Source organism: Scyliorhinus torazame, chromosome 19 (assembly GCF_047496885.1).
Source record: "Scyliorhinus torazame isolate Kashiwa2021f chromosome 19, sScyTor2.1, whole genome shotgun sequence".
Lineage (NCBI taxonomy): Eukaryota > Metazoa > Chordata > Chondrichthyes > Carcharhiniformes > Scyliorhinidae > Scyliorhinus > Scyliorhinus torazame.
Window position 1 is genome coordinate 83,160,502 of NC_092725.1, and position 12,468 is coordinate 83,172,969.

At 52.5% G+C, this 12,468-nt stretch overlaps 1 protein-coding gene across 5 annotated transcripts in view; it reads left to right on the forward strand.

Moving 5' to 3' along the window:
• The window catches only part of cacna1c (calcium channel, voltage-dependent, L type, alpha 1C subunit), a 1,623,635-nt gene that overhangs the window by 1,405,770 nt on the left and 205,397 nt on the right, over positions 1 to 12,468 (forward strand). The gene's annotated exons all lie outside the window — the stretch shown is intronic.

Genomic DNA, 12,468 nt, shown 5'->3' on the forward strand with positions numbered 1-12,468 from the left:
ATCTTGAACTAGTAGTAAAGGTAAAGTTACCATAGTCACAGATGACCATAGATTGCTTTCCATTTTGAAGGGGAGAGTTGACGAGTGGTGATTTAACCTGAGGATCACCACACCTCAGGCAAGAGGAAAGGTTGAGAAGGCGGGCTTTCATGAATAACCTTAGCCAGTACAGGAATTGAACCTGCGCTGCTGGCCTTGCTTAGTATCACAAACCAGTTCTCTACAAGAGAGCTAAACTAGTAGTATTCTGTAGATAATCCTGGAATCTGCAATAAAGATTAGCAGCTCCATCTGGTGGATTTAAGATTGTGTGCAGAGAGAAGAAACTTTAACCCCAAAATAGACTTTGGGTTGCATGGAGGGGTAAAGTGTTATCCTGACCCCAAACTACAACTTCCAGGAAGCAGGTTGACGTTCTACATGTTATAATGTGGCTGTGTACCTTATTTTTATTCACCATTTAAAATTTAACTCAGGCCTGCCAGATTACCCGAACCTTGGGAAAGCCACCGCAAGAGGGATCAAGACTTTAAAAAAAAAACAAATTTAGCCAGGTGTCTGTTCCAACTTCCTGTGATATCACTCCATCACCCTACTGCGTCATTATGATCTCCTCCCACTCACCCCCCCCCCCCTCAATGTCCACAACCAAGCCTCTAACCTCCCTCCCTCCAGCTCCTTCCCTTCACCCCACCCTTCCACTGTCCCATCACACCCTGCAAGGCCTTCAATCTCCCCTTTCCCAACATCAATAACTCAGGCCTCTGATCTTTTACCCCCTACTCTGGGATCAGACTAACCTTATCTGTATCTTCAGGATTTATCCTTTCAAGGTTCAACCCTCACACCCTCAAGGATTTCCAAACCTTTTCACACCCCAATTAGGATTACACCTGCAGCCTACTCCCCACCCAACTGGAAACCAAGCAGTTCGATATGGCCAGTTTACAGGCAAGGAACCTGGCGTTTCTGTTTCTCACATTGTACCCTCACCACCACCACCCAGCCGCTCCCAACAGGTCAAGAAAGTCAAAATTTTCCCAGAGAAAGAAAGAAGATAAACACAATGGTTAGTACTGCTCAGCAGCATTATATGTTTAACTTCATCAACACGATCTTTCACATAGTTAATCAATTTGAGAGAGGAATAGGAGTTCCAACCATGGCCACTACTGAACTTGATAGTATCCCATTTACTGGTGAAGGATCATCACTGGCACCAAATCTGTGGATGGGCTCATGTCTAGCCTTTTGGTCAGACTGGTCCAAATTAGAATTTGAGTAAAAGTTAGAAAGTGTTTGGGAGAAATCTCCACATAACAGGAAAAAATGAATCTCATAATCTGATGTAATGTTGCATGTGATGTTAGGGATGGTGAATTCAATTCATGGCCTGGTATTCTGTCAGATCCTTTTGCAATCTGGTATTCTAAGGTTTCCCATCCACATCTTTGAAAAACAGCCAGCAATACATCTGACCTCAGTGTGAATCTTTGCAAACAAACTCCATTAATTCACAATACATTTTAATTCATAACAAATAAATCCAGAAATATGAAGGTTATTGTGTGGCAGGCAACACAGTAGCAAATATTCTGGTGACAAACAAATGGCAACATGTGGGCCCCTCAGATATATTATAGGCTTATAAATACTCCAAAACAGAAACCATCTGAACCCCTGAATTACAGACTATCCTGTAATCAATCACAGACACCATTACTCAATATAGGATCCATCTGAACTTCTGAATTAGATTAAAGCCATTAATCCAATTCAGTACTTTGTGTTTATTTCATTGTATCAAAGTGAATTATTGCTCAACTTTATGTACTGCCTGGGCAAATGTTCTTTACAAATTCCTTGTATGTCTGTCTGGGGTTTAAGAATGTTAAAAGCATGTGGAAAAGAAGAGAAGACCAGTAATTGTATTACAGAATATTAGAATTATACTATTAGTGTATTAAAATCCCATAAAAAGTTAAATTGCTGCTCCTAATTTGTTCTAATCCAAAATTCTTCCTTAACTACAAACTATTTATTGAATGAAAACAAAGAATCGCCTTACTATTTGACTTCTGTCATTGTTGCAATTTAGTCATTCACTAGCAAATATCTAGCAATAATCCAAGTTGATTTTCCCTCCAGTTTTTCCTATCCTGTTATTGTGTGAAGCCGAGCTCTTACATCTTTACCACTCTGGCAATGTGCTGTACAGTTACACTGCAGCCTCATCTTACACATGATCCAACATGTCTTATTTGGATTGTTTTGTCAGTTCTTCATGCCAGTAAAGCACTCCATTGCAGAGATTAGGTGGAGGAAATGTTGACAAGACCATAAAAGTAAACAGAAATGTATCTCCTAAGACCAGTGTTTTCCAAAAATCTTTTCCGGGGATCCATTTTTAACAACCTGCCAACCTTTTGGACCCACACCGGTTGACCTTCGCGACCCATGCCACCCAAACTTCGTGACCACCATTTTTGTTTACCTTTAACGTGACAGGTGAGCCTACTTGGTCCTCATGATCTCATTTGCTTTGTCATTCAATGTTACATTTGTGTATGGGTTGCTCATCAGAGGTCCTGGAGACCACACCAGCACTGCTTTATCATGTGGATTCTCCTGAACAGCTCACACCATCACTGCTTTGTCCTGCTGTGGAATCTCCTGAGCCACTCTCTCCAGCAGGTTTAGCTTTGAGATCCTGGCCTGTTTGTGTCTCTTGCCCTCTCTTTCTTATTACAAAATGATCCATTTTAAATTTTACCCTCCTGTTGCTTGTTTGCTGCTGACAAAATGGATGAAACACAATCGGGCCCAGAGCATATGATGTCAGTGTTCGGGGTGCGTGTCTTGCTCTCTGCCGCTTCAGGCAAGAAGACAGTATTGAATTAAAAAAAAAATCTTCTCCTGGGTCAGCAGGCTGACGTCAGGAGGAGGCGGTGTTTCTCGCTGCACACTGATGAGCGGGCACGCATGCGCAGCGCGCCCGCACTCTGAAAGCCGGTTGCAGCCGTCATTTATAAAAGCCAGCTTCTGCGGCTGTGGTAGTCGGTATTAGGGGTATTGAGGTACCCTGAATAATGATGTAAGACCATTGGTGTGGGAGGTACCTGAGACTGCTATTTTCATTGGTGAAGCCTGCCTGCTTGCCTAGTAAGGTGGAGTATAAGAGCCTGCGTCTCCGCAGCAGCTGCATTCTGTACCTGCGCTGCTGGGGGAAACATCTAGTGCAATAAAGCCTTCAATTGTCCCAAATCTCGTCTCAGGAGTTATTGATCGAGCATCAATTTATTGCACTAGATTTTAAAGAATGGAGCTCCGAATCAGGCCGGAGTGTCTGCAACTCAGCCCCCACGCGGCAAACACAGCGGCAACCTTCAAACACTGGCTGGCGTGCTTCAAAGGGAACCTCAGGATGGCCAAGACTGACCCTACGGAGGACCAGAAACTGCAAGTTCACCACTCGAGGGTAAGCCCAGAGATCTACACCCTCATCAAGGATGCGGACGATTTCGAGGCCGCAATGACCCTGCTGAAAGGACACTATATTCGCCCTGTAAACCAGATCTACGCCCGACATCTGCTAGCAATGAGGCGACAAATCCCCGGGGAATTGCTGGAGGGGGTCTACCGTGCGCTCCTGGTGTTAGGGAGGAACTGTGACTGCCCGCAAGTTTCGGCCAGGGACCACACAGAACTTTTGATCTGGGACGCTTTCGTTGCAGGTATGCTGTCCTCCCAAATCCGCCAGCGATTGCTGGAGAAAGAGACACTGGGCCTCAAGGAGGCATGGGCCCTTGCTAGCTCCCTGGATGTGGCCTCCTGAAACGCCGGCGCTTACGTCCCTGACCGCGCGGCAGCCCCTTGGACAGCGTGGAACCCCCCATCTGCGGCCGACTCCCATGCATCCCCCATCCCCCACAAGCTTGCGCTGCGAGACTGCCAGGCAACTCCGGAGGGCCCCGCTGCTATTTTTGCGGGCAAGTCAAGCACCCCCAGCAACGCTGCCCGGCCCGCTCATCCATCTGCAAAGGGTGTGGCAAAAAGGGCCATTTCGTGGCAGTATGCCAGGCCCGGGCGGTCGCCGCGGTCTCCGGGGGCGAACCGGGACCGCCAAGACAACTCTCTCCACGAGCCACGGGCGGCCAGCGGGCGCTACCATCTTCCTTCTCCAGGACCACGTGCGGCCTCCGGGCACCGCCATCTTGTCCCCCGGGGACCACGCGCAACGGATGGGCGCCGCCATCTTGTACACCTCCAACCATGTGCGACCAGTGGGCGTCACCATCTTGGCTGGACTCTCAGGACCCCGACTCGGCTGACCAAACACCGCCCAAGGAAAACATCCAAATTTTGCCATGACTTGCCTCGGTGACCCTGGACCAGTCTCGGCCCCGAACACTCTCGACCGCGACGACGACCCTGCTCATCAACGGGCATAAAACATCCTGCCTGATCGACTCCGGGAGCACAGAGAGCTTCATACACCCCAATACTGTAAGGCGCTGTTCTCTTCCCATCCAACCAGTCAACCAAAAAATCTCCCTGGCCTCCAGGTCTCACTCGGTAGAGATCAAAGGGTTCTGCATTGCGAACCTCACGGTCCAGGGAAGGGAGTTTAAAAATGACCGGCTCTAGGTCCTTCCTCACCTCTGCGCTGCCACGCTCCTAGGGTTAAACTTCCAATGTAACCTCCAGAACTTAACTTTTAAATTTGGCGGCCCTATAACCACCCTCACCGTCTGCAGCCTCGCGACCCTCAAAGTCGATCCGTCTTCCCTGTTTGCGAACCTCACCCCGGATTGCAAACCCGTCGCCACCAGGAGCAGACAGTACAGTGCCCAGGACCGGACCTTCATTAGGTCGGAAGTCCAGCGGTTACTGAAGGAAGGTATTATTGAGGCCAACAACAGCCCCTGGAGAGCTCAAGTAGTGATTGTAAAGACTGGGGAGAAGCATAGGATGGTGATCGATTATAGTCAGACTATCAACAGGTATACGCAGCTCGATGCATACCCGCTCCCCCGAATATCTGATCTGGTCAATCAGATTGCACAATACAAGGTATTTTCCACGGTAGATCTAAAGTCCGCCTATCGCCAGCTCCCCATCCGCCCTAGTGACCGCAAATACACTGCATTCGAAGCAGATGGGCGGCTCTACCACTTCCTAAGGGTTCCCTTCGGTGTCACAAATGGAGTCTCGGTCTTCCAATGGGAGATGGACCGAATGGTTGACCAGTACGGTTTGCGGGCCACGTTTCCATACCTCAACAACGTCACCATCTGCGGCCACGATGAGCAGGACCACGTCACCAACCTCCGAAAATTCCTCCATACCGCAAAAATCCTTAATCTAACATATAACAAGGACAAATGCGTGTTCAGCAACGACCGTCTAGCCATCCTCGGCTACATAGCGCAATAAATTGATGCTCGATCAATAACTCCTGAGACGAGATTGGAGACAATTGAAGGCTTTATTGCACTAGATGTTTCCCCCAGCAGCGCAGGTACAGAATGCAGCTGCTGGGGAGACGCAGTCTCTTATACTCCGCCTTACTGGGCGGAACCAGCAGGCAGGCTCCAATCTCGTCTCAGGAGCTATTGATCGAGCATCAGCGGCCATTGCGCATTAAGTCCCGCGATCGGGAACACCGCTTTGGATGGCATCACGACCCTCCCGACACCCGCACGCCGCGATCCACCCACGGGTCGCAATCCCGACTTTGAAAATTATTATCCTAAGACATTCAGAAAATGACACTTAAGTATATTAACTAAGGTTTTTTCAAGTCAATTTTGATCTTTCTATTTCCTCAAGCCAGATTGCACCCTATTACGTCTGCCCTGAAACCTTTTTATTCCTTCAACATCTTTTTAAAAATAAATTTTATTCAAATTTTCACAAAATATCAACAACAAAATACATAAATAATAAATTAACAGCCTTCATCGACAAATATACAGGCCCACTCAAGAAAAACGAACCAACCCCCCCCGAGCACCCCCCCCCCCCCGAGCACCCCCCCCCCCACCCCCCAGCACCCCCCACCCCCCCCCCACCCCCCAGCACCCCCCACCCCCCCCCCACCCCCCACCCCCCCCACCCCCCCCCCAGCACCCCCCACCCCCCCCACCCCCCAGCCCCCCCCCCGAGCACCCCCCCCCACCCCCCCGGGTTGCTGCTGCTGCTGACCAGCTTCTAACATTCTGCCAGGAAGTCTAGGAACAGTTGCCACCACCTGAAGAACGCGATCCCCTTAAGGCAAATTTCACCCTCTCCTTCTAATACCTGCCCTGTGCCAGCTCAGGAACCCTCCGTCCATCCTCCCTGGGACAAACTGGTGGTTCCCCCAAATCGGGGACCACACCGAGGCCCCCACCTCCCCCCGTGTGACGTCTCCATTGACCCCAAATTTTGAGTGTAGCCGCCAACACCGGGCTCGTGGTATACCTCGTTGGAGGAAGCGGCAGCGGCGCCGGCACCAGCGCCTCCAGGCTCGTGCCCACACAGGACTTCCATCTCCAGCCTCTTCCATGCCGCCTCATCCCCCTCCATCACCCACTTATGCACCATCGCCACGTTGGCGGCCGAATAATACCCACAGAGGTGAGGCAGCACCAACCCAACCCCCCCCCCCCCATCCCTGCATCGTTCCAGGAACACCCTTCTCACTCTCGGGGTCTTCTGCGCCCACACAAACCCCATAAACGCTCCTGTTAACCCGCCTGAAGAAGGCCCTAGGGATCAGGATGGGGAGGCATTGGAACAGGAACAATAACCTCGGGAGCACCGTTATTTTAACTGACTGCACCCTACCCGCCAGGGAGAGTGGCAGCACGTCCCACCTCTTAAACTCCTCCTCCATCTGCTCCATCAGCCTCGTGAAGTTAAGCTTATGTAAGGCCCCCCAGCTCCTAGCCACCTGGACGCCCAGGTACCGGAAACTCCTCTGCCCTTTTTAGCGGGAGCTCACCAATCCCCCTCTCCTGGTCCCCTGGGTGCACTACGAACAACTCGCTCTTCCCCATATTAAGCTTGTACCTGGAGAAATCTCCAAACTCCCTAAGGATCCTCATCACCTCCGGCATTCCCCCCACCGGGTCCGCCACATACAACAACAAATCATCCGCATAGAGCGACACCCAATGCTCCTTCCCACCCCGCACCAGCCCCCTCCAGTTCCTTGACTCCCTCAACGCCATGGCCAGGGATTCAATTGCCAGCACAAAGAGCAGGGGGGACAGGGGACACCCCTGCCTCGTCCCCAGTATACCCGGGGCCTCATATAGCAGCCTCACCCACCTGACGAACCCCTCCCCAAACCCAAACCTTTTCAACACCTCCCACAGGTGCCCCCATTCCACCCTATCAAAGGCCTTCTCCGCATCCATCGCCGCCACTATCTCTGCCTCCCCTTCCATCGCCGGCATCATTATAACATTCAAGAGCCTCCGTACATTAGTATTCAACTGCCTCCCTTTCACGAACCCCGTCTGATCCTCGTGTATGACCTGCGGCACATAGTCCTCTATCCTCATGGCCAAAGTCTTTGCCAGCAACTTTGCATCTACATTTGAGAGTGAGATCGGCCTATATGACCTACACTGTAGGGGATCCTTGTCCCGCTTCAGGATCAGGGAAATCAGTGCTCTAGACATCGTTGGGGCTGAGCCCCCCCCTTCCCTTGCCTCGTTAAAGGTCCTTACCAACAGCGGGCCCAGCAGGTCCGAATACTTCTTGTAAAATTCAACCGGGAACCCATCCGGCCCCGGTTCCTTCCCCGCCTGCATGTTCCCTATCCCTTTGACCAACTCCTCCAACCCAACCGGCGCCCCCAACCCGCCACCTGCCCCTCCTCCACCTCGGAAACCTCAGCCGGTCCAGGAAGCGATCCATCCCTCCCTCCTCCAGTGGGGGCTCAGACCGGTACAGTTCCTCGTAGAAGTCCCTGAAGACCCCATTGATACCCACCGCACTCGCACCGTGCTCCCTCCGCCATCCCTAACGCCCCCGATCTCCCAAGCTGCCTCTCGCTTCCGAAGCTGGTGCGCCAGCATCCGGCTCGCCTTTTCTCTGTATTATACCGCCCCCTGCGCCTTCCTCCACTGCACCTCTGCCTTCCTGGTGGTCAACAAATCGAACTCAGCCTGGAGGCTACGCCGCTCCCTAAGCAGTCCCTCCTCTGGGGCCTCCACGTACCTCCTGTCCACCCTCACCATCTCCCCCACCAACCTCTCCCTCTCTCTCCTCTCCCCCCTCTCCTTGTGTGCCCTCATGGAGATCAGCTCTCCTCTGACCACCGCCTTCAGCGCCTCCCAGATCACCCCTACTTACACCACCAGGTACACCTCTATACACCCCCGGACCCGCCCGCTCACCTCCTTGTGTGACAGCAACCCCACCTCTAGGCGCCACAGTGGGCGCTGGTCCCTCTCCCCCCCCCAACTCGAGGTCCACCTAGTGCGGAGCATGATCAGAAATGGCTATCGCCGAGTACTCTGTATCCTCCACCCTCGGAATCAGCGCCCTGCTCATGACAAAAAAGTCAATCCGGGAGTAGGCCTTGTGGACAATGGAGAAGAATGAAAATTCCCTGGCCCCGGCCTCGCAAACCTCCATGGGTCCACCCTCGCATCTGGTCCATGAACCCCCTCAGCACCTTGGCCGCCGCCAGCCTCCTGCCCGTCCTAGACCTAGAGCAATCCAGTGCCGGGTCCAGCACCGTGTTGAAATCCCCCCCCACATTATCAGGCCCCCTATCTCCAGGTCAGGAATACTGCTCAGCATACGCCGCATGAACCCCACATCGTCCCAATTCGGGGCATATACATTGACACTTACCATCACATACCTACCGTCATTGCCTGCCACAATGCTCGACGCCTCGAACGACACTCTCTTCCCCACCAAGATCGCCACCCCCACCCCCCCGATTTTTTGCATCCAAACCTGAATGAAGCACCTGCTCTACCCACCCCTTTCTCAACCTTACCTGATCCGCCACCCTCAGGTGCGTCTCCTGAAGCATGGCCACATCCGCCTTCAGCCCCTTCAGGTGCGCAAACACCCAGGCCCGCTTGACCGGCCCATTCGGTCACCTTACATTCCAGGTTATCAGCCGGATCATGGGGCTACTCACCCCCTCCCCCGCCAACTAGCCATAGCCCTTCCTAGGCCAGCCACGTGCCCGCGCCCCCCGCACGACCCGTTCCCCACAGCGGCAGACCCCCGCCCAGACCTCCTCTACCAACTCCAGCTCCCCCTTGGCCATTCCAGCAGCAACCCGGTTTCCCTCCCCACCCCCCAGCTGCATTACTCCCCCCATTGCACTCCCGTAAGTCAGCTGACCCCGGCCACTCCATCGACCCCCCCCCCCCCCCCAGTGTGGAACTTCCCCTCCCTCCCCTTGTCCACCAGCAGGATCTCATCCATTCCACTCGCAACGCGGGAGAAAAAGCCCGCGCTTCCCAGCTCCGGCCCCGTCCCTTCAACCCTAAGCTCGGGAAAAAGCCCGCGCTTTCCACTCGCCCGGCCCCGCCTCCCCTGGTGCAGCTCCCTTTCCAGGCCCAGTGCCACTACCCCCAATTCAGGCCTCTTCCCCCCCATCTCCCCTACCGACCATCAACCCCCCCAAGCAGTTTACCTACCCGCCCCACAAGCCCACCCGGCGGACCTAATCAAAACAATGCCCAATCAACCCCCGAAAAACAAAGAACCCCCCCTCGAAACACAACACAACAATCCCTCCACCGCGACCCCTCGTCCCCAACCCTTAGTCCGAGTCCAGTTTTTCGGCCTGAACAAAGGCCCACGCCTCCCCCGGGGACTCAAAATAATGGTGTCGGTGACCCACAGACGCGCCGGCTGCAGCATACCGAACTTCACCCCCTTCCTGTGCAGCACTGCCTTTCGCCCGGTTGTAACTGGCCCTCTTCTTCGCCACCGCCGTGCTCCAATCCTGGTAGATCCGGACCTCCGCGTTCTCTCACCTGCTGCTCTGCTCCTTCTTGGCCCACCTTAACACACACTCTCGATCAGCAAACCGGTGGAACCGCATCAGCAACTGCCCGCGGCGGCTCGCTGGGCTTGGGCCACCTCGCCAGCACTCGGCGGGCCCCCTCCAGCTCCAAGGACCCCTTAAAGGCCCCCGCTCCCATCAGCGAATTCAGCATGGTGACCACATAGGCCCCCACGTCCAATCCCTCCAGCCCCTCCGGGAGACTCAGGATCCGCAGGTTCTTCCGCCTCGACCGGTTCTCCATCTCCTCTAACCTCGCCTGCCATTTCTTGTGGAGTGCCTCCACCTTCACCGCCAGGCCCAGTATCTCGTCCTCGTTCTCCGAGACCTTCTGCCGACCTCCCGGATCGCCACCCCTTGGACCGTCTGGGTCTCCAGCAGCTTATCGATTGAAGCCTTCATCGGCTCCAGCAGCTCTGCTTTCAGTTCCTTAAAACAGCGCTGGAGAAGCTCCTGCTGCTCTTGCGCCCACTGCCTCCACGCTGCCTGGTCTCCGCCCGCCACCATCTTGGTCCTCCTCCCTCGCACCTTTCTTTGCTTCAGTGCCACTTTTTTTTTTTTTTTTTTTAAATCGCCCCACTCCTGGTCCAATCCAAACACTATAGGGGGAATGTTGCTGTCCCCTTCCACACCGGGAAACGTTGAACAAGCGCTGTTACGGGCCCTAAAAAGAGCCCAAAAGTCCTTTTTAGCAGAAGCTGCCGAACGTGCGACTTAGCTCCGCATAGCCGCAATCGGAAGTCCTTCCTTCAACATCTAATGGTGTAAAAGCTCAAATCAACATACGCTACTCCAATTGTGGGGCTTTTTCTGAGTGATCTTACCTATTTGAGGTGCTCTTTTAAATATCAGCAGCATGGTTACTGACCTTCAGCACAGTTGCTATATTCAGTGCAGTTGCTAGGAACCGACAAACTGCAGTTTAGATAACCAACATGGTTGTTCAGGATGAATAAACTATGACATGAATACTAGAATTGAACAAACTGCAGTATGGTTATAAGAGATTAATAAACTGTAGCATGGTTACTAGGGATAAATACTATGATTACTCGAGATGAATGAACTGTAGCTTGGTTTCCAGGCATAAGTAAACTGTTGCCCGGGATGAATAAAATGCAGTTTGGTATACAAATAAACAACAACCACGAAAGAGCTACACACCAATTGAGAGACTGAACGAGAGAGAGTGTTGAACATTGACTGAGGTTCTTTTACTCACTAATCCAGAGGAGATACATTAAAAATTTGTGTTCGAGTTAGCACTGCGGCCCCACGGCGCCGAGGGTCCCAGGTTCGATCCCGGCTCTGGGTCACTGTCCGTGTGGAGTTTGCACATTCTCCCTGTGTTTGCGTGGTTTCGCCCCCACAACTCAAAGATGTGCAGGGTAGGTGGATTGGCCACGCTAAATTGACCCTTAATTGGAAAAAATGAATTGGATACTCTAAATTTAAAAAAAACATTTGTGTTCAATTTGTGTGTCTTATTTTGTGGAACAGTTGAGTGCCTGGTGAGATTTTTGATCAGGTAATGTTGCGCATCTGTAGGCTCATAAGTTAACTTGACATTGCAACAATTGGTTGTCATACTAAATTACTGGGTGTACCATATGTATAAAAATCTTTGATCCATTGCACACCCAGAATGAGAGAGAAGATCCTGAGTTTAGGACCAGGATTGGGGGGGGGGGGGGGGGGGGGGGGGGGGGGGGGGGGGGAGTATTGGGGGATGGCCAAGAGGTGGGCTGTGGGATTGGGACTGACGGGTATGCAGTCCAGCACATCTGGCGCCATCTTTACGGGCACGATCGATGCGCGTGTGCGGGGGTTGTAAGGTACACGCGGCTGGAGCTTGTCAGCCCTGTGCGTGTCCAGCACGGATCCGGCAATTCTCCCACCGTTTTTCGCTTGTTCCGTGAGTTTTTCACAAGGCGTTGGTGCTAACCCCTCACCTGTAAGGGAATCGGTGCGGGTGAGTGGCTGAAATTTCCGTTGTGGAACTCCACGGATCTTCTGTTGCCGTCAGCACTTAGACCAGAAACGGAGAATCCAGCCCTATATCTCTATTTATAAAGCCCAGGATCCTGCACTTATTTTTCTTTGTTTATGGGATGTGAACATTCTGGTAAGACCGGCATTTGTTGCCCATTCCTAAATCGCCTTTAAGAAGGTGGTGGATAGCCACTGCAGTTCATACAGTGAAGGTAGACCAAAAGTGCCATTAGGAAGGCAGTTCCAGGCTATTGATTCAGTGGCAGTAAATGAAAGGCAATATTGTTACAAGAGAGATGTGTGTGGCTTGGAGGGAAACTTACAGGTTGTGTTGTTCCTTGTTCATTATGCCTTATTCATCAGTTCGTCAACTTGCCTTGCCATCTTCAACATTTTGTGCACACGCACCCACAGGGTCCCTCTCCTTCTGCATGCGACATAGA